Source organism: Anolis carolinensis, chromosome 5, assembly GCF_035594765.1.
Source record: "Anolis carolinensis isolate JA03-04 chromosome 5, rAnoCar3.1.pri, whole genome shotgun sequence".
Classification (NCBI taxonomy): Eukaryota; Metazoa; Chordata; class Lepidosauria; order Squamata; family Dactyloidae; genus Anolis; species Anolis carolinensis.
The window spans coordinates 80,529,086-80,556,300 of NC_085845.1; the positions used below are offsets into that span (position 1 = coordinate 80,529,086).

The 27,215-nt window shown below is 39.3% G+C and overlaps 1 protein-coding gene across 9 annotated transcripts in view; it reads left to right on the forward strand.

Moving 5' to 3' along the window:
- Positions 1-27,215, forward strand: part of apbb2 (amyloid beta precursor protein binding family B member 2) — a 247,718-nt gene that overhangs the window by 199,057 nt on the left and 21,446 nt on the right. The window contains exon 1 of one of the 9 annotated variants that reach the window (XM_062981659.1): positions 10,276-10,782. The exons of 7 other annotated variants lie outside the window; for them this stretch is intronic. The gene's annotated coding sequence lies outside the window, so the exon portion shown is untranslated. Of the gene's footprint in view, positions 1-10,275; positions 10,783-21,399; positions 21,612-27,215 lie in introns of those variants that run through there. One more of the 9 variants, XM_062981660.1, reaches the window with a different exon arrangement.

Here is a 27,215-nt window from a genome sequence, read left to right on the forward strand (position 1 = left end):
TGCCAAAAGGCCTTCGGCGCAGTGAAAATAACACTTGCAATCTAATCGGGGTTGATCTTAATGCTTCTTGAATATTTTACATCTCCCATCAACATAAGGCATGTTAAAGTATCATCCGATACAACCTAGATCTCTCTGGTGTGTAATACTTATGAAAGGCCTCTGGTTTAATTATGGCTTATTTTGTCCACAGTCACATTCACAAACAGCTTATTATTAGAATGTTTATATCTCTGGCTTGCATTTTTTCCTATTATGTAATTTGAAGATAATATTGAATATTTCTGTGTAGATTCACACTATCAGCTGGCACAAGGGTGGACTATAATATTTTGCTACTAGCTGTGCCCGGCCACGCGTTGCTGTGGCGAAGTATGGTGGTATGGGAAATAAAGTATTGAGGAATTGGTGGTAGTTAAGGTCAAGGGTAAAGGTTTTCTCCTGACATTAAGACCAGTTGTGTCCAACTGCACACTGAAGTGGATTATATGGCAGTGTGGAGTCAAGATAATCCAGTGCCAAGCAGATAATATAAGATTATAAATGGGTTATATAGCTGTGTGGAAGGGCCTTGAGTCTACACTGCCATATAATCCAGTGCAAATTAGATAATCTGTTGAAGAAGCCTAAGTGAGGTCTAAATCTGCCTGTCCCCTGGGCTGAGTTGGTTGCTAGGAGACCAAGTGGGCAGAGATTAGTCCTCTAACCAGCAGCAATTGGATAAAAACAATTATTCCTTTCCCTCTAATTAGGACTTTATTTTTCTTTTCTTTTTGTTGTATCAACCTTGAGGCGTGGATGATGGGTTGTGTTGTCAAATTTCGAGGTTGGGGGGCCTGTAGTTTTGTTGTTTTGTGGGTCGCCGTGATGCCATCACTCTTTTATATATATAGATGTGAAACAGAGCCCAAATATACCTCTTTAAGCAGGAAAGTTAAATCAACTAAGTTATCAACTATATTTGATATTTAGAGTGAAGGAACATAAGTTACATTTGTCTCTAAGGGAATGTATTGATTTAAGTTGGAATGGGTTCAAAAATTGCTGTTTATTAATTAATAAATTATAATAATGCCAACAAATTATGTCCTGAAACAATGTTCTGACACCAATTCCTGTTTCCATGCTTCCTTCACCATGTTGGTTGTCAGGAATCTCTTGGGTTATCATTTTGTTTTTCTCGCTGGGGGATGTTCATATTTTTAAAAAACATATTCATATAGTCATATTTTAAACAATGTTCTGATGCTTTTATAGCCAAAATTTGCTACAGTGCATACCTGTAAGACAAGAAAAGTCTTTACTAGCATGCCTGTTCATGCATACTGTGTTTTAGCAGTGATGCTGTGAATCTGAAAAAACAAAATGCGTTGTCGAAGGCTTTCATGGCCGGAATCACTGGGTTGTTGAGTGTTTTCTGGGCTGTATGGCCATGTTCCAGAAGCGTTCTCTCTTGACGTTTCGCCCACATCTATGGCAGGCATCCTCAGAGGTCACACAGAGGTCCTCACAATCTCTGAGGATGCCTACCATAGATGTGGGTAAAACGTCAGGAAAGAATGCTTCTGGAACATAGCCATGCATTCCAGAAAACACACAACAAAGCAGAATGTATTATTTTAGTTTCTTCTGCATTGCCTCTGTAAATCACATAAATTGGGTTATCCCACACCTGTGCAGAGCATTGTTCAGATCCTTCTAGATTGCTAAAGATACATTTTTGGTGGTAACACCACCTGCTCCCTGAGCCAATATGTAGAGGGAGGTCCTGACAAAACTCCAGTTCCATGGTTGTCCATGCAACAGCCAGGTTTACTAGGACTGGCAAGACACAAAGTGGAAGGATGGGTGGTTTCACAGATGACCACTCGAAGAAACACTGTTACAAGTAGGTAGCCCAGCCTTCTTTTTCATGAGCTCTGTCAGTGGCTAGCAAGCTACTAACCATAGGAGGCAGGTGTCACAAAATCTGTCATGGCCAGCTCTAACAACAAGGATGAGAAAGAGGGACCGCCTCTTCCAGCATCCGAGATGGAGTCAAACACAGAGCAACAGCACCCTCAGTTGGATAGTGAAGAGCCCACCACTTTTCAGGCTACAGATCAGAAGCAGGAGTAAAAGCAGGCCCCTGAGCTGGAAGGCAAGTAGTTAACCATTCCAGCCCAGCTGAAGCTACGGAGAGAAGGAATAAAGTTTGCAGGTCCAACTGTTTGGCAGAGAAGAGGGCCAGCAATTGGGAACAACTGCAAAAACAGCATAAATAGCTGAGGTTTGAAGCGGTCAGTTGCTGACAGCAACATCTTTGTTGAAGCTGTGACCTCAAGACCCTGTGTGATTCCTTGGACCTTGTGTGATGGACTGTTTCTAGGAATATGCTTGGGATTTCATAATAATAATCATCATCATCATCATCTTTATTTATATCCCACCCTCTCGCCACAACAGCATCAAGACACAATACATAAGCAAAAGCCAAAAAGACAAAACATAATATATAAGCAATAATCATAAACAGAAGTTTATGATTATTGGTTACATATAACTTGGGCTGAGTTTGTTTGGATATCTTGGCTACAGAACCTTGGAACGTATTCAAGGTTAGCTCTACTGCTTGTTTTGTTGATTTACTGATGATTTGACCTTGCACTTGCACAGACTACTTTTGTGTTATGTGGCTTTGAGTTGTGTCCAGTTGGGGGTGTTATTGTGACTAATCTGCAGACGATGTTGGGAGAAACCTGACAAAAACAATACAAACCTCCCAAATGCAGTGTCCCTTTGAAATCTGGTATCAACTCAATAATGAGATTTAAAAGTCAGTAATGTAAACCACATAGCAGCTTTACAACTAGTATCAAGAGGAACATTTCTCATAAAGAGAAGAATCAGAAATGAAATGTCAAACTGGAGGACAGCGCTGTGTTGGTGGAATCATAGATACGGTATGTTTGGCCAGTTTAGAGGGTTTGAAGGGCTTCTTTGAACGCTAAAGACAAAATCAATTCTGGATCTGGGACAAGTGAGAAACCAGGACATTTTTAAAAGCAACTGAAAAAGTGGTACAACAGCTGATTAATCAGGACGATCTCTGCCAAATTGGGGCAGTTGTAGAGTACTGATTGTTGTTAACTGCCGTCAAGGCAACTGATGTATAATCTAAATATGATCTCATATGGATATGTAATAACAAAATTTCAAATTCTTACAATACAGGTATAATCAGTTTACCTATTCAAATAGAAGGCACTTAAATCGCTATGTCCTCAGGTACCTTTGAATCGCGGTTGCATTTTCATTGTTATAGTATTTATATTCTGAATATATATAGTGAAAGATCTCAATTATTAATACCACGTTTTCAGAACATACATATATTCTGTCTTTAAGCTTGTGTCTGTGGGGATGATCTCTTGGTTTATTTTTATATCGATGTCTTCAAAACTGGGAGCGACTTCTGATCCTTCACCGTACTAAGTGCAATCTTCCCTCTGGCAAAATAGGAAAATCCCTTTCTTGAACTATGTTTGATGTCTGGAAATATATGTTGCTATGTGTGTACTTTAAACACTAATTTTAGTTTTAATTTCTCAGCATGGAAATTCAAATCTCTAAAGGAGATATATTTGTGAGATGGTATTAACAAAATAATTCAATGAGTCTTGAAAGATTTCTGTATGAATAATGTTATGTTTTAATGAGCCTGAAAAATTGCTTGGTATTATATCTCCTGGACAAGATTGCCTAATGAAATATCATCAATCTTATGCATCTCAGTCAAGTTCTCTTTGAAAATACATATACACTTCTGACTGTTTAACTTTAAGTGGTACAGTAAACAACTGCCTCCAGGGCAATTTAGATCAGAGCATAAAGTTATTGTTCTTCACAGAGCCATCAATCTGTGAGTTCTTTTCCTGAAGCAAGCCAAACTATCCTCCCCTCTCAATAGTGCTACTCTTGTGTTCTGAATCAAAACATACACTTTCAAAGAGGAAAATTCCTAGGAGACAGGCAAATTGTTCCTGCCATCTCCCCCAACTCCCAACAAAAAGTCAGACAAATATCCCTGGAAAGCCTTTTAGCAGCCCATGAATCCAACAGTCCTCTCCTAAGTCACTTGGCTAATTCTGGTATATAGCAGCAAAGTTAAGGTACATTTATTTTTGAGCTATGAGACCAGTGGCCATACTGACTGCAGGATTCTGAGTTTTCGAATGTTTTTCCCCCAAAACTTTGCAGGGTGTATGCTGCCTCTCTCTGTTGAAGTTTGCTATGTCATAAAAATGAAAATGTGTGTGTATGTATGTGTGTGTGTGTGGCTGGGGTGTCCACTTCCACAGACAGGCTCCCATTTCCACAAATAGCTATAGCTCCCACTACTCAGGAGACAACAGTGGCCCTTCCTCCAATGACATTGCAGGTTATAGAGAGTTCCGTGAACATATCCAAGAGCCCTGACAATGTCCTCCAAAACACCACCCAAGTGAAGGCTTTCATATGGGGAATAATTCATCCTAGATTTTCTGTTTTTCTTCCTCCACATGCATCCCAGTGTTCCTTACTCTCGCCATTGGTGTGGAATTTGCATGACCCCTCCCACTGCCTCTCCCATAACCCTTTCCTATTCTTTTCTATGGTGCACAGCCAACAGAGGAATTGATCAGCAACTGAACATACTAGAGAGGTTTGGGGAGAATTCACCATGATTTATAGGAGTTGTAGATAGTGGGATGTATAGGCCACCTGTAATCTAAGAGCACTCTGAACTCCACCAACGATGGACCTGGAACTAACTTGGCACACAGAATCCCCATGACCAACAAAAAATACTGGCAGTCTTTACAGGGATTTATAGGACTTGTAGTTCACCTACATCCAGAGCACACTATGAACCCAAACAATGATGGGTCTGGACCAAACTTGGGATGCATACCCATTATGCCCAAATTTGAATACTGGTGGGTTTTGAGAGGAATTCTCCTGGACATTTTGGAATTGTAGGTATTGGGATGTATAGTCCACCTTCAATCAATGAGCACTCTGAACTCCACCAAAAATGGAATTGAACCACACTTAGCACACAGCCCCCATGACCAGCAAAAAAATACTAGAGGTCTTTGAGGGAAATTCATCTTGATTTGGGGGAGTTTTAGTTTACCCCATCGCTAGAGTGCACACTGATCCCCACTGATGATGCATGTAGAGCAAACTTGCCCAAAATAACAATCTTTAAGTACTGATGGAATTTCTCAGGGTGAGCCTGCCATGATGTCAGCTATAGTTAATCCACAGTCTTACACATTTTGTACGTTTTAAAAACTTTTTCAAATAACCCAGGCAACGCCGGGTACCCAAGCTAGTATCTACTAAAAATAACCTAAAAATGAGCCCATCTCCTTTTAGCCAATATTTGTATCTAATATATAAAGACATAAGGAACTCTCTCCTTTTCAAACAAAAAGGCCATTTAAATGGTCCTATAAGAGATGCATTCATATCAAAGATAACCAAATGATGCTGGTGCTTCAATATGCAATGGAATGACCCGTCTCTCTTTGAAATCACAGGGTCTGACATCATAGGGTGGATTAGCAATTGCAGATAAAAGAAATGTCACCGGTAGCTAATGTCCCAGCAGAAGTAACAAAAGAACCAAAGGAAAATCCTGAAGCCTATTTATGCCTTAATTCATTTATAAATCTTAAAATACCATGGACTACACATAGAGCTTCTATGCTTCTGTAGATTTTGGCAGAGACAAAAACCATTGTTGAAATGTTCTTTGTGATACAATATTATGAATGATTCCCTTTGTTATAACAAAGGATTCACTTTATCGCAGTTTTGTGAGTTTCATTGTTTACGAGATCTCCTTGAGATAGGCAGGACAGAGAGACAAAACAAAGGCAAAAGAAGTGAAAGATGTTTAGGACTCACTGATCCACCGTACCAACAAACCTCCAATTTCTCTACCACAAATGACTTGCAGCAGGAAACAAGGTGTACAACAGGGCTCCCTATTTGCCTTTTATTAATGAAGACCTCATGTATGTAAAAGCCAGAAAAATTTAGGCTGAAGTACAGGGAGCTACACTGGGTCCTCCTGGACTCAGCGCTGACACTTAAAGCTCACGTGTTGGTGGTGGCTGGGAAGGCCTTCGCACAGTTAAAATTTGTGCACCAGCTGCGATCGTACCTTGAAAAGCCTGATTTGACCACAGTGGTCCACACCTTAGTTACATCTAGAATGGATTACTGTAACACACTCTATGAGGGGCTGCCTTTGAAGACAGCTCGGAAACTACAGTTACTGCAAAGGTCGGCAGCCAGATTACTAACTGGGTCTACGCCCCTGTTAAAGCAGCTCCACTGGCTGCCAATAAGTTTCCAGGCTCAATACAAAGATCTGCACAGTTTGAGTCCATCCTATCTTCAAGACCGCATCTCCCTCTATGAACCAGCGTAGACTGTAAGATCTGCCGTGGAGACCTTTGTCTTGGTCCCACATCCATCTCAACAAGTGCTGTTAGTGGGGACGAGAGAGAGGCCCTTCCCTCTGGCGTTGGAACACCCACCCCAGAGAAATTAGGTTAGCCCCCACACTCCAGTGTTAAAAAAAAAAACTTGGAAACATGGCTCTTCACGCAGGGCTTTGAATATGATTAAAATTTCAAATGTTAGAATTTGGGGATAAAGTGAATTATTTCACTCTAGCACTTTATATGACTGATATCTATACGGCTTATTTTAAATCTGCAGTCAATACTTTGTTTCATTGAGTGTTTTATTTAGTTAATAGCTGTCAGTCCAACCACATTCTTACCACCTATTGAATGTGTTCTGCTTCTGTGTCAGATACGGGGAAGAGGAGTCCAAGGCCCCTTCCACACAGCTCTATAAAATCCCACATTATCTGCTTTGAAACTGCGTTATATGGCAGTATGGATTCAGATAACCCAGTTCAAAGCAGTTATTGTGGATTATTTTGATACTCTGGGTTATATGGCTGTGTGGAAGGGTCCCAGGACTCCTTAAAAGAAACTCTAAAAGACAGGAATGCAAAGGGGTAGGCATGGCTTTCATTGCTGGTCTGTGATTGTTGGAAGCTGTGCATGAGTCCTTTGTGTAAATGAGGATATGTAACATAATAGTAGTAGTAGTAGTAGTAGTAGTAGTTTAGTTTAACCCGCCCTCTCTCCTTGAAGGGACTCATAGCAACCCATAAAATCATGGCCACATTTAGTTGAAGGAGTATCAAGATTGTGCATGATCTTAATGAAATTTTTTGCTTTATTATTATTATGAATAATGATTTTATTTCTTACCTGCCTCAAATTGTAGTGAAAAGTGCTATAAAATGTCTCTCAAATGTTTTTTTAAAAAAATTAAACATCTAATTTGAGAGTTAAAATTAGTATGGTGGTCACATGTTGCTGTTGATTATTGGCTTAAGGGAAGAAACACAAGAGGAATATTAATGAGACTGCTTAGAAGCCTTAGAGAGGAACTGGATGAGATTCAGGATTTGTTAAGAGCTTAAGGGGCATCTCTTAAGACAGATTTACTAAAGGACAGTGGCACTGGGATGTGCAAATAAAGTGAAAGTTTCCAGTGAAAACAAAAGCTCTCCTTAGCTCGGGTTTTGTATAGGCTTAAGACTTGTACTAAATACAGGAGCAAGAGTTTTGACAACAACAAAAAGTCTTATCATGGCAAGCATTCTTTGAATGGGCCTTTTTTTAGATTTACCCTGTTGCAGCGTCTGGGATTGCAGACCATGTTTTTTTATAGAGTGATCAGATTAGAAATGAGACTTAAGTGCAGCTGGAGAGTTTCTTCTCAGTGCCATTCCAATAAAACAGAGTCATGTCTGGAAAACAGTAAATCCTATTTTCGCTATCTCTGAAATGGGACAAAAAAAACCCCTAAACATACTTACAACTCTAAGAAAAGAAGGATTCTTGAAGATAAGATTCCTCTGTTTTATAGCCTTGGCCTTGAACAATACTGAATCAGTCATTTGTGTCAAATTCTGTTACACTAGCTAGAAGAAAGCCAAGCTCTAAGGAACCAAATGAAGTAATATAAATCAATATCACACTCAGTTTTAACATACTTACTTTGAATTATGCTGCTTTCTATTTGATGACTTTGAACTGCTTTTTGGAACGTGTGCTGCTATTGATGGGTTCATGGGCGTTGTGTGCCTTCTGGTTGTTTCCCATCTATGGCAACCATAAAGCGAATCTATTACAAGGGTTTCTTGACAATATCTGTTCAGGAGGGGTTGCTTCCCTTTGTGACTTCTGGAGGATTTCAATGGCTGAGTTGGGATTTGAACCCTGGTCTCCAGAGTTGTAGTCCAATACTCAAACCACTATGCCAGACTGGCTCATAATCAAGCCAAAATACCACGATTCTCTCAATAAATTCCTCAGTATAACAGCTGACCACATGATTTCCTTGTTGTTTACAATTTTAGTCCCTCAAAGAAGAACTGGATAAAGAGTCAGCTTTGGGACGCAGTCTTTATGTTTCTACAAAACTAATAAACAATTGCTGGTTCCTTATATGTGTATAACCCAGGGTAATTTGTGCATAAGGATATTCTCGGAAGGTGGAAGGTGCATAAGGGTATTTTCTGTAGATGTTTGCACACTGTCTAAAGCATTGGTTCCCCACTTCTGGTCCGGAGACCACCAGTGGTCTCCAAGAACTAAAATATGGTCTACGGCCTCACTGTTAATACACCCTTGCAACTAGAGCAACTGGTCTTGCGAAAGCCTCTTATAGTGCCAAGGCAATGGGGATGTCAGGAGGGGAGAGGCTGATTACCCAAGAAAGGCCTCCTGACTGCTGCTTCCCCTCCTCCTCCCTCCCCCCCAAGTGGAGCCGTTCCATATGGTGTCCGGAAGCGGGGGCACCTTGGTGTCTTCATTTTTAAACCTGTTCCTGGGGTTATTTGGGGTGCTGATTCAGAAAATAGCATTGGATAGACCACATCAGCTCTAGATTATTAAATATGATTTTCTGTGGGCGAGCAGATGGTGACTACTGGATGGCATATTCTCTGTATCAGGAACTAGAGCTGATGTAGTCTATCCAATGCAGTTTTCTGAATCAGCACCCCAGATAGCCAAACTAAATCTAAAGTTGACCAAAAACTGATTCGTAACCCTTTTGTTACTAATGCTGGAGAGTGGTCCCTGGTCAAAATGGTCCCTGGTGAAGTGGTCCCTGGTCAAAAAAAGGTTGGGAACCACTGGTCTAAAGTCTTCTTTGCAAAGACATCTCTCAAACTCTGGGGTAGTCATGCCATAGTCATTCTGCTGTTACATCTATTCAGTTACTGTGGGGAAGGAATATGGAAGTAATACATGTTTATTATATTCATATTTAGGGATATACAGGACCTGAACAAATCTGCAGAATTTTAGCTGCAGTTACAAAATTTGGTGATCTAGTTTTTATTATAGTAATTCCTTTAGAAAAAAAGGTTTCAGATTGATTGAATAGTTATATTTAATTTTATTTTCTTATTTCTTTTCCAAACAAATCTCATTTTGTTTTGCGACATAAAAATGTCGACAAATTAATTGACACCGTTAAAGCCAAAACAAGTTTCTTGGTTTTTACGTAGGATTGCATGACATCATCTTACATTGTGTCAGACAATTAGTCCCTCTAGAGCAGTATTGTCAACTTTGATGGTCAACAGCTCTCCAGGATTTCTAAAAAGAATCTTTCTAGACTTCTGGTGTTCCCTGGTGATCTCCCATCCAAGGACTAAGGAAGCCTAACTCTGCTTAGCTACCAGGATGAGGAGAACAGGATGCTTAGGGTAGTACAATAATCACTAGCTTTGGTAATCAATTTATTACGCAATGGCAATATTGTGTTTCTTCTGCCCAGTTTTGGGGATTGTACTAGAGCAGAGCTTTCCAAATTGTATGTTGCAACACATTAGTGTGTCACCTGCAATTCGTAGGTGTGTCATGTGAATGTAATGAGGCACCTCTCAGTCTATAAAATAAACAATAAATCATATACTTTCAAAAATAGAAATGATAAGTTTTCGTGGGATATGTTGTGTCCTCATAAATTTCATTATTAGAATGTATATGTGTGTCCTTATCACTTTTAAGGGATTGGTTTAACCTCCAGTTTGCTAGTAAAACTTAATTTCTGTGTCGCAAAATGATGCATGTCTAAACATCAAATGTTTAGAAAGCTCTAGAGGCTTAACAATTATTTTGGTAGCTAACTAGGTAGAAGGACAACCTATGATTGTACGTATATGTTTGTTCAGAGGCTAGGAGAAGGAGGAAGGTGGTAGGAGGGGCTGAGATATTTTTAAATTCCCAAAGCACTGACTACAACATGGGTTTGAAAGCAGAGCAAAGCAAAGACGCTCCTCTCTGGGAGCTACTGGCTGGCTGAGAAGAGAGGGGAGACCCGCTGCTCCGCGGTGTATCCAATCACACAACTGGGCTGGCTAAGCGAGGAAAGAAAGAAGGAGAGAGAGCCTGGCTGAGGAGAGTTGCAGCTGACAGGATTTCATCCAACTTAATACAAAATGAATGAGCGGCTTCCCCCACCACCCCAGGGGTATTGGACCCATGTCGCTGAAGTAGGAGTATATGGCTGAATCGAGAGAGCCCTTTGCACTGTCAGATGTCTGTGCAAATGTGGAAGAGGCAGGCAGGGACTGTGAGAGTTGGGGCCGATGGTTCCTGACGTGCTTGGAATGACAAATCCCTGTTTGTTGCTGTAGAGGATAAGGTAAGAAACTTAAACTTAACAGAACCCTCCTGTGTCTGCCTTAAGCAGTATAAACAAGGTAAGCAGCCCTTTGTCTTCACCAGTGCTCGCTTCGTTTCACTATCTACGTTTTGAGCCAATGTTCATTTGTTGAATGATCCCGTACAGCTTCTTCCAAGTCGGATAGAAGCTTGGAGTGTTAAAGCGGCAGGTTTCCCAAGAATGACACTTAACAAGCTTTGGAAAGGCACAGCTGCTGTAATGACCAAATGTGTGTTGCATTGTAAGTACAGTTCCTGCTCCTTTATTTCCCCTTCGGATTCCAGGAGCTGGCTGCAATAAACTGATGAACGGTAACCGACCGAGACCCATCTCACATTCAGTTGCTTTTATTGTTCACTCTTCAGATCATTCAAATACCTGCTGTTCTTTGGCTGCACTTGCTAGCCTCATATATCTACTTGCTTAAATTGGCAGTTTTGTACAGCTTGGCTGTAATTTGCTCTTAATCACAGCACTGGCTAGAATGGGCAGGAAATGCAGCCATTACCCAGTTGACAATTTATATTCTGAAGATGATGTGAAATGGATAGATACTCGTGATCGTAGTATTAATATTTGCTTGTTTAAATTAGTTGTAATTACATATTGATTTGATTGCCTTTGTACTACTGGCAATTGGTTTGTTGAGTATTGTTTTGATTAAGCTTTTGCTGCTGTTTCATATTCTGCTGTTTTATTTAATTTTTTTAATCTAGATTGTTATATTTTATCATGTTCTTATTTTAATTCTGTTTTTGCTGTAATGGATTGCTTGTATTGTTTTTAGTGTTTTGTGGGCATTTTGCCCCATATGTAAGGGGAGATAGTGGCGGGTTATAAAGATAAAGTTGCTGTTGTTGTTGTTGTTGTTATTGTTGTTATTATTATTATTATGTTTTTATTTTTAATTCCTAAACTTTGATAGGCCTAGAGCTGAAGACAACCTTTTAAAGAGATGGATAATTACACATGTATTATGTCTTTCTGATCATTGTCATTTATAGAATTATTTCTCTGTGCGTTTTAGTATTGATTCTAGAATGATTTGTATGTAAGAAATAGAGTCTTTAGAAGAAATAACATCTTTTCCTTAAATGGAAAAAAACTTTATGATTAAAGTGGGTTTTTTGTATTAGTTTTAGATCAGTAACAAATCTCTGGTTTCATAATCCTTTTTGTATCTGCTGAAGAAGGCTTAAGAGGGTACAGTTTATTGATTGGTTAACTGATGTATAGCTAGGAATTCTCATTAACTTCTCGGAGAAGGAAAGGAAAAGAGCAAAATTCCATCAATCTTTTTTCTTCTTTCTTTTCCAATCACTCAACACTTCCATTCTTCAACTTGGGCGACTCTGACATGTGTTGAGGAATCTCTTTGCTTTGCCTATTGTCTTTGCTGTCAAATTTGCTTTCTGAATATCAAAGAATATTAAATGCTGCCGAGGTTTTGCTCCAAGATAATAAAATCCACAGCAAATTGCATTATCTTAGAGCAATGACTTTAATTACGTGTTTATACTGGCTTGCTTCACAATTAACATAATTTTAACAACTGGGTTAGATGTGGTTTTTGTTATTCATCCCTGAAGCATTTCTTAGTAGGCCGAAGAATAGTAAATTATTTACCCTGAAAATGAATGCATTTTCTTTTTGCCTAACTTAATCCCTCTGCTATATATGTGAAATATGTAAATCAGCCTGAAAAGCTGTGCATGGGGCTTATAATCAACTATAATCCAATATAGATTCCCCAAACCTCGAAATATGTAACATAAAGTAAGGCTCAGAGAAAGTAAATGTGGAACTAGAACAGGTATTTTTAAAACATGATTCCAATGTATTTTCTTCCAGTCCCGATATGAAGATAAAATGAGAGCTACAGTCTGTATTGGACAAAATGCTGAAGACACTAGGTCATTGTGCTGATTTAAATCATTGGTATCTTGGTTTGAATGGATTGTACCATTTAAATTTTAAAATCTTGCTCTCAGGCTTTGTGGTTTGTCATTTGAAAATGGGTAACTATTTTTTGACATTTGGGTTTCAAACATCTTCATATATTATCCACCAGACACACCACTAAACTTATAACATTGGAAGAAGATCATAATTCCTTTGCCACCACAATACCTTGTAACTTACTTGAAGTGTATTACAATCTTTTTTAAAGGAAACTGTCAAAGACAGAACGCCACAAGATAAAAGATAACAAAGTTTATTGGAGTTACAGAACCAAAAATGCCCGTAAAAGACAAGGGCTAGGCAAACACTGGCCTTAAAAGTAAAAAGAGACAAGAAAAACGTTCAAAAGATAAACCGGATTAAACCGGAGTTTAATCCGGGTTAAATCAAAATAGCTTGCTTCAGCCTGGGAATAAACAAACAGAAGCTGGTGAACAAAAAGTTCAAAGGAATGCAACTAATTGGCAGCAGATGCTTCTCTGCTGCCAAGAGCTATGTTTGAGTAACTTAGAGGTTACTCCTCCACACAGCAGGCAATTTCCCGATACAAACACAGCAGACGAGGGCAGAAGCAGTCAGCGAAGTCCCAATCCGTTCCGAAGGTCGTAAGGCAGATGCAGACGTTTGTAGTTCACCAGTTCCAACGATAGACACAGGTAGGAGAATCCGAGGCCGTAGTCAGTCAGTCCGTAAGTCCAGAATAAGCAGATGGCGTCCGTCAAGAAGACGACGGAAGGTCAAAGCTATTAAGATTAAGCAGAGGTTGCACAACAAAACCCCACACAATTCCTCCCGCCGTCTGAGCCCAATGTCCAGGATAACTTACGTAGTCAGCAAACGAATCACACCCGTCTTCAGGAAAACTTCCCACACAGATCCCAAGCGTTCGTCCATATTACCTTGCCCAACGCAATTTGCTATTGCTCCCAAACCCCATTTTATGCCAGTTACAAGTCCTCATCGCTATCAGCTGTTCTCCTTAGCCCGGGCGTTTCCTCATCACTTTCCTCATCAGAACTGGAACACCTTTGACTACGCCCCACAGCATCCCCAGCTGTGGATCCCGTCCCATCCCTCCAGCTTGTCCACAGGTCTAATCCTGAAGGTCCCCAATCGCCTTCCATACTATCATTGCCAGTGGCACCCAAATCCTCCCTTACACGAGTCCATTCCATGTCATCCTCTTCCGAGCTAACCATCTCTTCCTCCATTCTCTCAGTAAACCCCTCAAAAGAATCCTCGTCAGATGGTTCTGCAAAGATATCTCGCAGCCGCTTCCTTTCTCGCTCCTCGAGAGTATCTGACTCTCGAGGAGTCTTACGCCCACGTCTCCCAGTAGTAGAGCCAAGAGGCTCAACCATAACAGAAACTGTAGACCTAAAATCAATTGTTCATTCCAACTAATGTGGATCCTTTGAATTAATGGGATCTTGATATATCAATGTGGATGTGAATTCCATTGGTTCGGTGGGCCTATTGTAGTTAGGACTAGAAATTGAATTTATACCTTAATATTTTTTTCTTTCGGGATATTTTAAACAGCGTATTGTAGCCTAATCAGATTCTGAGTGCTCAGAAGATGAGGAAGGGGTGCTGGAATAGATTCAGAGGGCCCAGAGGAGGATAGAAGTAGCCTGGAGAGAGTTGTTTTGGAATCTTCTGGCAGTTCTCATGAGACTGGAGAAAGCGATATCAGTTCTCATGAGAATCTGGCAGAAGTGCAGACTGAAAGAAATGTGGGAGATTGTTTGCCCAGGTCAAGGCGCTTAGAATTTTGGAGACAGAGTGTACAACAAAGACAGATTCGCTTTTCCCAGAGGCTTAGAGATAAGGAGAGGAAAAGCAGGCGTGTGAGGAATGATGTCATGGGAGGGATTTAATTCTTTTAAAGTAGTTTCTGCCAGTACCATCCTTTGTGAGAGCAACGTATTCAGGTGAACAGCTCTCGGTTCTTGGTCTTAAGTTTTTGGAATTCACGTATTCAAGTTTCTAAGTTTGTTCCTATTTCTAGTTCATGTGTGGCATAGATTGGCAGCCTTGGATTCATGCTCTCATGTTTACGGATATATCTGTGGATTGACTCTTGAGACTGTATTTGAAAGGATTTTGGACTCTTGGCTATCTTGGAATAACTTTTGGAACTTTGGTTCTATTTTTTAGACTTGCTTATTTTTATGTACTCTTCTCTAAATAAACTTTTACTTACCGAATTATCTGGACAGAGTGTGGTTTGTGGTTAAAAGGTGTTTCAGGGCTCTAGTGCAACACAACATTTGAATGTAAATGGAAACACTAAGAATATCACTGTATGTAGAATAAAGATAAAGGTAAAGGTTTCCCCTGACGTTAAGTCCAATCATGTCTGACTCTGGGGGTTGGTGCTCATCTCCATTTCTAAACAGAAAAGCCGGCGTTGTCTGTACACACCTTCAAGGTCATGTGGCCGGCATGACTGCATGGAACGCCGTTACCTTCCCGCCGGAGCAGTACCTATTGATCTACTCACATTCACATGTTTTCAAACTGCTGGAGCTAACAGCTGGCACTCACTCCGCTTCCCAGATTCGAACCTACGATCTTTCGATCTCTAAGTTCAGCAGCTCAGCGCTTTAACACACTGTGCCACCCGGGCTATATGTAGAATACATAGTGTGAAAGCCTTGATCAGATAGTTTGAAGTTTGGAGAAAAACAATAAGTGCTGTACCTGTATTCAACAGGAATTGTGATGAAATGAGATTAATTTGTGGGATACTAGAATGTGGCGCAACGGGTCAAACCACTGAGCTGCTGAACTTGCTGACCAAAAGGTAGACGGTTTGAACCAGGGGAGTGGGGTGAGCTCCCGTTGTTATCCACAGCTTCTGCCAACCTAGCAGTTCTAAAACATGCAAATGTGAGTAGATCAATAGGTACCGCTCCAGTAGGAAGGTAATGGTGCTCCATGCATTCATGCCAGCCACATGACCTTGGAGGTGTCTACGGACAACACCGGCTCTTCGGCTTAGAAATGGAGATGAGCTCCAACCCCAAAGTCAGACACAACTAGACTTAGGGGAAAAACTTTCCCTGTACTAGAATGTTGTATTTCCTGCAGCCCACTCAAAATTCCCTTCAGTTCTTAGAAAGAGAAATGGTTCATTAACAATAGAGACAGATATGAAACCTTTTTTTTCTATTTCTTTATATAATTCAGTGTAGTAAAGCTTCCAATTATGGAATGGAGTATAGAATCCATCATTTTATTTTATTTTAATTTGGTGTGTTGTATTATAAACCTTTATCATTTATATTTTGATCATTTAGTGTATTCTAGAAACTACAATGCCTTGTGGCTTATAATAATAGAGAGTATTGTGACCTTGGAAATACCAGTAGAGGACCAACACCACTGTTTTAAAGTTTAACTAGCATCTACAGGGCTTTTGCATTAAAAGGAGAGTGCACGTAGTTTCCTGATTACATTACTGCCTCTTAATTCCTCTTAGGGAGATATACTGGAGCCTTCTCTCATTCCCAAAGTAACATTCATCAAAGTTGGAAGGGATTTAAAACAGCCCCCAGGATTTTCACAGCTGTAGCAGGTGCTACTGAGGTATAATAAGCTATGTTTAGGTTCACTCTGGCATATTATTAAGTGTGTTCATATCTACAGATAAGACTGAATAGTGTCATGGGAAATTTTGAGTTGCAGTGGGAGTCATGTGTGTGTGTGAAATTGCATTCTGGAATATTTGTATATAGGATGGAGGGAGGCTTGACAATGTAACCTTAGCTGAAGCATGCTGTTTTTTAAATATAGAAATTAGTGGTGACATTCTGTTGCATACAAGTAACTGAGAACCAATGTAGATGACTCTAATGATTAATAAATGTTCAAATCTTCAGTAGTCCACAGGTGAAATAGTCCAACACACCATGAAGGTCTAGCAGGAGTGGTGTAATCAGTTGAGATACTGTCAGTACAAATGTAGACAGATATAAATAAGGGGACCAAAATATTTATCTAAGTCAGGGCTTCTTAAACTTTTTCCACTGTGACCCCTTTCCACCTGAGAAATGTGTACATGACTGCAGATATGCAGATATATAAAATCAATCATTTTTTTGATAACAAATCAGGCTTTGCGAGATTTGCTAAGCAATCTGACTTTTTTCTTTTTGAGGAGTACAGCTGAAACATTTTCTTCAGAATCTACTGTAAACTAAGAGCTACTAACAGATTTGTTCAGAAACCTTTTACTGTTGCTAAATTTTTCGTGACCCCAACATTGAGCTAAAGAGATCCCATTTGGATTTGAAGCACACAGTTTTAAGAAACAGTGGTCTAAGCAATGTCACTTAGGACCTTATCACTTTTGGATGTAATCTGTTTATATCAGTGTGCATCCATATTTTTTTAGGACTGGATGCATTGCATAGTATATTGAGACCTGATTATTATGATTCTTATGCTTTGAAAATACTGCGCTTTGACTCATCACACCACGGAAGGCTGGCTCCTCCCAATCCATTCAAAACACCACCCACAACACTCTATGACCTTTTTTAAAGTATTGTTGCTGATGGGATCCATACAGATTTTTCTATCACACACAAAAAGTGATTCAGCAATGGAAGAATTGGTAGTATTTTTTAAAAAATACAATTAGAATTCCGTTTGCAAAAAAATGCATTTCTATGACTCTTTGCAGACTGATTCCTAAAAAATACTGATGGGATGGGGCAAATGTCATATGATGAGACCAGTTTGAAGTCATTCTCAAACAGTATTAGAAACGGAGTATTTCCTAATGCGTTACGGTCCTAAGCCTCTTTCTCTGGTCTCACTTATCCAATCTTCACTCATCCAACATTCTGTATTATACAACGCAGTCTGCCTTTGAGTAATCAATGTTTTTTGTAGTCAGTGTTTTCAATGCATTGCAATGTTTTGGTGCTAAATTCGTAAATATAGTAATTACTACTTAACGTTACTGTGTAGTGAACTGCTTTTTCTGTCATTGTAAAACATGTTTTGGTGCTTAATTTGAAAAATCATAACATAATTTGGCATTTATTAGGCTTTTCCTTAATCCCTCCTTATTATCCAACATTTTCGCTTATCCAACGTTCTGCCGGCCCGTTTATATTGGATAAGCAAGACTTTACAGTATCTTCTGATTTCTTGATTCTTCATTCTCTACTATACCAAGAACATAAATGTGATTTGCAAGAGTAAACCTATCAATTAAAGAAACATTACTATCAACTAAATCTAATGGTCTAAAGATGTTGGCAGATTCTAATCGACTGTGCAGAGCAGTGTATAGTATACCCTGCTGTGGTGAGTTAGGCTAGGCAATTAAAACAATGTATTAAAATAATGCTATAAACAATTGCCAGATGGTGCTTATAGATTGGCAGCCCGGTTCTGAGTGCTTCCTCCATGATGTCATGCTTTGCATTGTTGGACTGATATAGAACTAAGTGCTAGTGCAGCCACAGTCATATCAGGTTTTAAAGAAGAGCATCCAGGGAACCATAACTCCCTCCTTCCTTCCTTCATTCCTTTCACTTCATGTTATCGTCAGCTTTGTGAAGCAGAAAAAAAAAAACCATTCAGGCTTCTACATTTGTCACAGTCTGGTACAAACTAAAAGATGAACCTGAAATTGGTCTTTCAAATAATACAAGAGATATTTCCTCCCTTGTAATGACAATGTGATTGTGTATATGTATTTGACTCTGTATGTCAAATATCCAACAGACATTCACAGATGCATGAATAAGTAAGTCTTCCAAGGTTCAGGATGAAATTTCAGTGCTTTTCATGGCTCCTTGCCCTTTCATATTATTGGACAAAACAGAGTAAGCCAATGCTTAAATTGTTCAGAACGCAAAATCAAGTAAAACTGCGCTTCACCCTATTTTACCTTGCATTTATGTTTTTTCCTTACTTGAAAGCGAACATAATGATCTTTCTTTGAAGTAATTTGTGTTGTTTTTGTCCAATGTCCAGAATTGATACTTCTTAAATTTTGCAGTTGAAGTTCAAAGGGGCATCAAATCATTGAATCCAACTGTTATATTTTATCATTAATTGTTAATAAAAAAATCAAGTGAAAAGCAAGAAAAAGTAATTTTAAACTTTTTGTTCTAAGCCAGGGTTGTCAGATTCATTTTCACCAAGGGCCACCTCAGCCTTTCGGTTCTCTTCAAAGGGCTATTTGTAATTGTAATACTGTATAAATGTACTATGTTGCCCTAGCATTGAAAGCCTCTCAGGACACATAAAATCACATCACAGGCTAGATTCAGCCCACAGGCCTTGCATTTGACACGTGTGCTCTAAGATAAACAGGTTTTCATAGGATAAAGGCATAAATACGCTAAAGGCAGCAGCTATCCTGTCTCATTTTACAAGCTAAGCAGGGTCAGCCCTGATTAGTACTTGGAACAGAAACTGCCAATGAATATCAGATACTGTTGGTTTTATGTCAGAGAAAAGAACTAGCAAAATGACCTCTAAAAATTCCTTGCATAAGAAAACCCTATGAAATCCATAAGTTAATGAGTGACATGAAGGCGCATGCACATACACACTCAACTGAGGAGATATTTCATAGCCTAGCTGTCCCTCTTTGGCAGGAGCATTCCCAATTAATCCTCTCTTGTCTCTCTTTTTCAGTTTATTTTACAATAATGTCCCAGATTCTCTCTTCTACCACTTTCCCCCTTTTTCTTCAGCATATCTCATTTCCTGTTAACTGAGATCAAAGTGCAAAAATAGTTTGAACTCACAATGCTGCAGTGAGGTGAGGAAACGAGGAGGCAGAATTTTGCTCTTTGAGTTCAAGGGAAAGCAAACTGCTTCTCCCTTTAATAGTTTATATGTTCTTCTTCATTAGGCATCTTGACCACACTTATGTTGCCCAGTTTTCATCTGAAATGTTGGAGGATGTGGTAATGTGAATGTGAGTATTGTGGGCATGTTAAGTGATTCCAGCACCCACAAGAACTGAACGTTTGGAGGCATGGTGTGTGAAGCTTTCCAGAAAGCCGAATGAAACAGATAGGTTGAAGGCGAAATGAGAGGTTTATTCTCAATGGATAGAGAAGATGTCAGCAGAGAAAGTACTCCAAAAACCTGATATACCCCATTTGCAAATACAGAGCATTTTTATTTTATTCTAACAGCTGTTCAAAAAACTTGCAGACACTCCTCATTGGTTTAGAAACCGTCCAGCTAGGATCTGCATCTTGAGTGACTCTGGACTCCATCCGAGGTCATTTGTTGATCCTTCATAGTGGCAAGAAATTCAAGAAACTGTCATTGAAGCATTTGAAGTGTCAGTCCAGGAGGGGGGCGCACTTGAGAAGGAATGTGGTGTGTGTGGTGATAATGGGCAGGGATGGATCCCCATATCTTCAGCTCAGATGTGGACAATGATGTTAGGCTTGATAAACAATGGGTTGCATCAAGGTGTTGTCTACATTAATAGGTCTCTCCATAAGGGTCCGATACAGAGACCTGGGAAAGGGAGCGTTCCCAGGCTAGTCCAGATCATATCAGGTAAAACAGACAAAGGAGACCTAAAGGCTCTGATGCAAATTCATTGTGTGTGTCCCCCCATTCTTCCCAGTTCATTATGTGAGGATTATGATCATTTTCTTTAGGTGAGAGCGACGTACCATTCTGGGTAATTTCCAGGGAATTTCAAAGAAAGGTTATCTTAGGGCAATCAGAAATAACCATGTGATTATATTACCCAATGGACCCACATCTCATAATTCATAATTTTGGGGTCTAATTTTCAATAACAAGTATAAAAATACCCTGTGCCCCATGCAGTCATATCGGCCACATGATCTTGGAGGTGTCTATGGACAACGCTGGCTCTTCGACTTAGAAATGGAAATGAACCCTAACCCCCAGAGTCAGACACGAGACTTAATATCAGGGGAAACCCTTTACCTATGTTTCACAAAAAGCCGAAAACACTCATATAAAATGTACAGTGCTTAAGCTGTGACATGTTTCTTGATACACACAACAAACTGATTTCATTGTCTATCCACTAGAAGACATTTCAAATTACCACAAATGAAGCCAAAGAACAGGCAAAGAAGGTATATTACTCCTGCTTTACTGCATCATGGTTTGCTAATTATTTGCTTATTTGGAACACAAACTATCAAAATATAGCATTTTCCTCCTCAGCCCCTCTTTTTTGTTGCTAGGGGAGAAAAACATGTACATATAAAGTGGCTGAAATTTAGAGGCATTCTTTACAGCTATGGTGTACAATAACCTACATTAGAAGTTTACTTTTATGTACATTCTGCAAAGCAAATGTCCATTTGGGAGATTCCTGCAGACCTTGAGGATTAAGGAATATTAACAGATAAAGATGTTATCAATTTTATTAAACCCTACATAATTAATAATGATGTAACAACTTCACTGTCAGAGCATAAAGCCATGTTTTGGGTCTTTCTTTTTAAATATGATCTCATCTAGGAAGTGCAAAGACTGATGCGACTGGCTTTCCAAACACACTTGCGCCAACTGCTTCCCCTATTAGTGTGTGTTATTTTAAGCCTGATATTTATGTGCTGCCTGCCTTTCTAAATTTGACTGATATCTATTGGCCTCATTATATGTTTCCTAAAATACATACTGACTTGGTCACAACAGGACTCAAACCAAAATATTGGCTCAACAGAGAATTTTTGCAGAGTAGTTCAGAAAGAGAAGCAGGCAAGAACTATTGCATGTTAATAACAAGGCTGAAGATGTCCATGTGAATGATTTCTAACTCTTTCTGCTCTGTTTTTCCATGCTTTCCTGGGATTCAGAGAAAGGTAAAATGTTTTTCTCCTTTAAAAATTTTCTTCCTGTCTTTCATCAATAATATGTGTTGCACTGCATAGAGTAATGAAGCAAGTATGTTACTGGGCACCAGTTTTCTTAATGGTTTTTCCTTTTTGGATGAATTTTGAATGTTTATTTTCAACACGTGCCATCTAAATATTATACAAAAGAATATATAGTAAAATAAAATACGAACGGTAGAACAGATTTATCATTTTCTTTACTGGGAAAGAAACAGAGATTTCAGTATCAGATAGATACTGCACAGTCTGAGATCAGTCTTCTTCAGCTCAATGATCTTCACATTATTATTAACCCTATATCTGGCATCTTTGAGATATGGAAGGTTGAGAGGGGCTGTCCTATATATTCAGCCCCATCCTTGTTTCCAGCTCAACAAAAACTTAAAATTAAGTTGGAGTGTTGTGTGGTTTCCTTGCTATATGGCCGTGTTCTGCTTGAACACGGCCATACAGCCTGGAAACCACACAACACTCCAGTGATTCCCCGCCATGAAAGCCTTTGACAATACATTAAAATTAAGTTGTTCAAAAAAAATATCATCTTGATAATTCTAATCTGTAGACATGAGAAAGACAGATGTCTAGGTCTTTATATAGTGCCTATTGATTTTAAGTGAGGAACAGGCAACTGTCACCTTCTAGACATCTTTGACCTAGAGCTCCAGTGGTCCTAGCCATCACAGCCAATGCTGACGGGTGGTAGCATTTGTAGTCCAAAATCATCTGTAGGTCAGAGTTCTTCACTCCTGATTTAGTGAATAGACATTATGATTATTTTTTATTGTGTCAAAGCAAATTGAGGTAAGTCACTTCTGATGTGAGAGAATTGTCCGTCTTCAAAGACGCTGCCCAGGGGACGCCCAAATATGTTACCATCCTGTGATGGGCTTCTCTCATGCCCCATTATTATTGTTATATACACTAGTGTTGTTATTAGTATTACATTATTATTACAGTAGAGTTCCGGTTATCCAAATTAAACAGGCAGACCGAATCTTGGATACCCGGATCTGTCGGATAACCGGATCTGTGGGCAAGCGCCCGGCTTAGGGAAGCGCGGGGCATGCCGCTGCTTAGCAACACATCCCATGCTTCTCTAAAGGCCCAAGCGCCTACCGGAGAGAGGAAACTTCTCCTTTAAGTTACTTTATGTATTAATTTCCAGAAAACTTGATATATGTGTTTTGGAAATTAATACATAAAGCAACTTAAAGGTTACTTGTGTATATACAAGTTGCAGAGATAAAGTCAGGAAGGATTATTCAACTGTCTACCAAGAGCAGTCTAAAACCATACACTTAATGGAGCTCAGCGATTATGAAAGTCACCATGGCTGACAACATTAGGGAATTCTTTCCTTCGAGCCTCAAATTCGATGAGCCACCACAATACACTCCCCTCATTGGGCCCTGGAGCAGCGATAAGGAATAAGAAAGTGGTTTTCCTTGGTATTCATATTTCATAAGCTTCGTAGGGATTGAAGGAGTATTGTGTTGCTTAAAGTGGAAAAGGAGCTATGGTAGTGAAATTCTGATGCATAGCCCAGGAAATATAAATAAAAGATAACTAGGCTTAGCTGTTGGAATAGCTGACTTACACAAAACAGCGTACTGAAGGCTGGAGGTCTGTAAAAGCCCACTCTTCCCTGTGCTTTTTGTTTTTATCACTTGTTCTGAGTCAGAAAACAATTTAGCTGTCCTAAGTATACATCTAGGTTGAATGGCATCACCTGTAAAATCAGTCTTTTTACTCTTGTGCCCCTTAGCATCAGCTGTCTTGCAGAATTGCTTTAAAGAAGAATTAGAAAATAATTACAAACTACAGTATGCTGTAAAATAAAAGACCTATATCCATGAGAATTCCTGTGTGGTCTGAGATATTGAATAAATACGGGGGGAGGGGGGAAATCTGGATCTAATGCCAGTCACCATAAGAAATTATAGAATCATTGAATTAATGTATATAAGTGTTAAGCAGGTGATTTAGTGGCTTCACTCTGAGACTACCTATTGGATTCAGGCCAGACAGACACATCTTTATCATGTCTTATTTATTAGATCTTATTGATCTTACATAGATTGTAAGCTTAAGGGCAAATTATCATTTTTGTGACTGAGTTTTTCTGACTGAAGAATGGGATATAAATACTCTAATATTGTAATACAAATAATCAAACTGCAAGGGTCATTAGTGATGGGGGGGATGACAAATGTCTACTTTTTTGTGTTCCTGAGAAGAGGTGATTTTTCTTGTAAGTTTCTCAGGAGGAGAAGAGAGTAAGTTGGAAGTTTTGCTAAACATGCAAAAAAAAAATTTATTTAGGTGCAAGAATTAAAGGATTTGTATCTCTTAAGCACAATTGCACGATGATCCTGGACTACTTATTACAAGAGTAATTTGAACAGTGTTGATATTGTGCCAAACAAATTCCTGACAACAGAATCAATGAGGAAATGTGTTAGAAAAATACTCCCTCACTTCTCCAAAATTTTAGGTCTGGCTCTGAGACCAGGATCTAGTCCCCCTCCTTCAATTGTGAAGGAGAGGAATCAGGGCAAGAGCAGTGTTTTAAAAGTGTATGCGTACACGCACACACACACATGTATATGTGTGTGTGTGTGTGTGTGTGTGTGTGTGTGTATATATATATATGTTGTTGTTGTTGTTGTTGTTGTTGTTACACTAACCGTGCCTAGCCACGTGTTGCTGTGGCGTAGTCTAGTGGTATGGAAAACAAAAGTATTGAGAAATCTCTATATAATGATGATGATGATGATGATGATGATGATAATTGTATCATCCTACTCTCCTTGCAGCTAAATATAGATTTAAAGAGTTGCAATGCCTATATTCTAAAGGCAGTGCTCCTTATATATAGCTATAGAGAGATATGGCTATATATTTCATATTTTTGCCTAACTATATTCCAACTGGAGCCTCCAGTGGCTCAGTGTGTTAAAGTGCTGAGCTGCTGAACTTGCAGACTGAAAGGTCCCAGATTCAAATCCGGGGAGTGGAGTGAGTGCCTGCTGTTAGCTCCAGCTTCTGCCAACCTAGCAGTTCGAAATGTGAGTAGATCAATAGGTACTGCTCCGGCGGGAAGGTATCGGTGTTCCATGCAGTCATGCTGGCCACATGACCTTGAAAGTGTCTATGGACAACGCCGGCTCTTCGGCTTAGAAATGGAGATGAGCACCAACCCCCAGAGTCGGACACAACTGGCCTTAACATCAGGGGAAACCTTTACCTTATATTCCAACTATCTCCCTATATTTATCTATATTGAGCTTTGAGTTTGGATTATAGGTCTGACAAATAGGGCTAGAAGGCCTTTCTCCTTCCAAAGATGCATCATGTGCATCTTCTTCTGCAAAAGGCACCCAGACCTGTTTCGCCTTCTGCCACCCTATCTCTCAATGGCACAATGGCTGGGGGTGGATGTACCTGGCTCTCCCTAGGAGGGGCTCCAGGGCTCTGGCCGCAGCATTCCTTACAGAAAAGATGGACATTTGAATAAATTTTTGTTTTTTTAGAAAACTGAACAGTGTGTGGCAAACGTTGGAAAACAAAGTTCTGAGCACTTATTTGGTACATGCTTTTGGTAAGGGTCATATTTTAAATTGAGTAGTGTTAGAGTGTAGTCTGCCTAATCACATATCTGCTAGCCAACATGAAAGAGGCACTCTTAGGACCTCATCAGATGAATGTCCTTAAGTCGGGGGACAGTGGGGCAGCGGAGGAAACCAATGGGCAGCGCCCCACATCACTGCCTTACCATGACACAATGTTCTTGTCTGCCCCCAACTTCGTCCCGCTCTGTACCCGGTTTCTTCTTCAGGGCAGCCTCTGAACTCACTACTGAGACAGAGCTGGGACAGAGCCCCGTCGGAAGTAGCTCGAGTCAATGCGATGGGTTCGGGCAGGCTCTGTCTTGGCTGCATCTCGGCAGCATCCTAGGATGGGGAAACGCCTCGTGTCAGGACGTCACTAATCACAGATATGTACTGTAGTATAATAATAATAATAATAATAATAATAATAATAATAATAATAATAATAATACTTTATTTATACCCCGCCACTATCTCCCCGTGGGGACTCGGGGTGGCTCACAATATTACAAAAGTAGCAGCGCAAATACATTAACAATATACACAGTTTAAAACACAAGAAGATGATAAAACAGAAGTTAAAACAAAAGTTTATACAACAGTAATAATATCAAACAACCACCAATGCAATTCAGTCAACTTCAAAGGTGGGGGGGACTATAGCAGCAATATAAGATAAAATCATTAGATTAAAATACCCCGATGAAAGGAACCTAATAACATTCAGAATAGAATTATAATGAGGCTGGTATGGTATTCTATCCTCGAAACCAACACTGCTCTCTGTTGTTGTTTTTTTACTGAATAATATATTATAGTTTGAACAATATACTATATAAGGGAGAGCTTTTCCCTGTGAACTTCTCTGTTGTGGCACCCCAGATATGGAATCAGAGGCCTGATGGACATGAATGCTCATTTTAGTGCCAAGTAAAAATACAACTTTGTACAAACCATCACCTACCTCCTCTTCCTTCTTTCATTGATATTCTGCCTTTACTCCAATATTAGGATCAAGTCAGCTTAGAAAAGTTAAAATAAATTCATTTTAAAACAGTTATAGAAAAGAGAAAGACATGTAAAAAGTTACGATTAAAATACAATTAAACAATGTAGAGATTTAAAACCCTTTAAAAGAAACCAATAAAAGACAAAAGATAAAAATCAGCCTAGTAGCACACCATAAAACAGCATACCATTAAGAGCCCCCACAGTCAATTAAGAAAAAGCTTAATAGAATATAAACGTTTTTTCATTGCCAATAGAATGGCAACAATGAGGGAACCATGTATTATGGTTCAGCATTGTTTTAAAACATTTAACTGATTTAAATTATTCTAACTTGTCACATTTAATATACCTTTAGTCTGATTATATTATTTCTTATTGTTTTATATTTGTAAATTGGTTAAACTAATTTTTATATGATATAGGGTGAGGTATAAATGTAAGTCACAGTTAGGGAGATAGATATGAAAGCAAAACTGAAAGCATCAGCAACGTATTCAGTACTGAACACATCTAGCTGTGAAGACAGTGATCTCTTGACCTCCCCATCCTTTGCACCAGAAATCAGCATTGATGTGTACATAGAGAATTAGTGGTTCACATGAGAGAGAAGTATTTGAAATGCAGAAAGGTTTGAACTTGAATGATCTTCCCAGTAACGCTTAAAAAGAATACTTGTAGGCTGTAACTGCCATTTCCTAGGGCTTGGAAGTAATACGTTATAAGGAAGGATGTTAATATATTTTCCCCCTACCAAGAATCAATGGTATAATGGTGTTGGTTTTTTTTCCAAAGCAGTGTAACATCTGGTACCTATTACGTTCCCCGTATAATGAGGAATGTGTGTTTGTACATTTAGATGGGGGGATTTGGGTCTATTTTTTTTTCTAAATTTATTTTCATGGTAGTAACAGTGCTAATAACGATAATGATTTAACTGAAAAAATGACTT